Below are 414 nucleotides of genomic sequence, written 5' to 3' on the forward strand. Positions count from 1 at the left end.
AATCCCCCAGCCACCTGTTGTGAAGTTATACACATGGATCTGGGCTCATACTGTTACATTTCACGGAGCGCAGACACACTGAACCGCTCCTGTGGGCGGCTCTCCTAGATTCGCTCTGCCCCTCTGTGATGTCACTTGTTTACCACATTCCAGCTCGAAGCCTCGTCCCTGGATGTGCGTTTCGTCAGGTCACTCCAGCTGATCGGCAAATCAGCTGAAGTGCGGTTCCGCCATGCGCAGTAGATCCTGGGCACTATTCGATGGATGAGTACTTCTCGACAGAACACTGGTGACAGTCACCTGACATGACACAGACACGCCCACCCCTTGCCCTATCAACTCGTCCTCTCCACACATGGCGGACGTGACGTTAGAGCCGATGACGTGTGACAATGTTCCAGAAGGTAGGCAGAG

This window comes from Lithobates pipiens, unplaced genomic scaffold, assembly GCF_037356315.1.
Source record: "Lithobates pipiens isolate NorthernLeopardFrog02 unplaced genomic scaffold, aLitPip1_a1.2 Scaffold_18, whole genome shotgun sequence".
Lineage (NCBI taxonomy): Eukaryota > Metazoa > Chordata > Amphibia > Anura > Ranidae > Lithobates > Lithobates pipiens.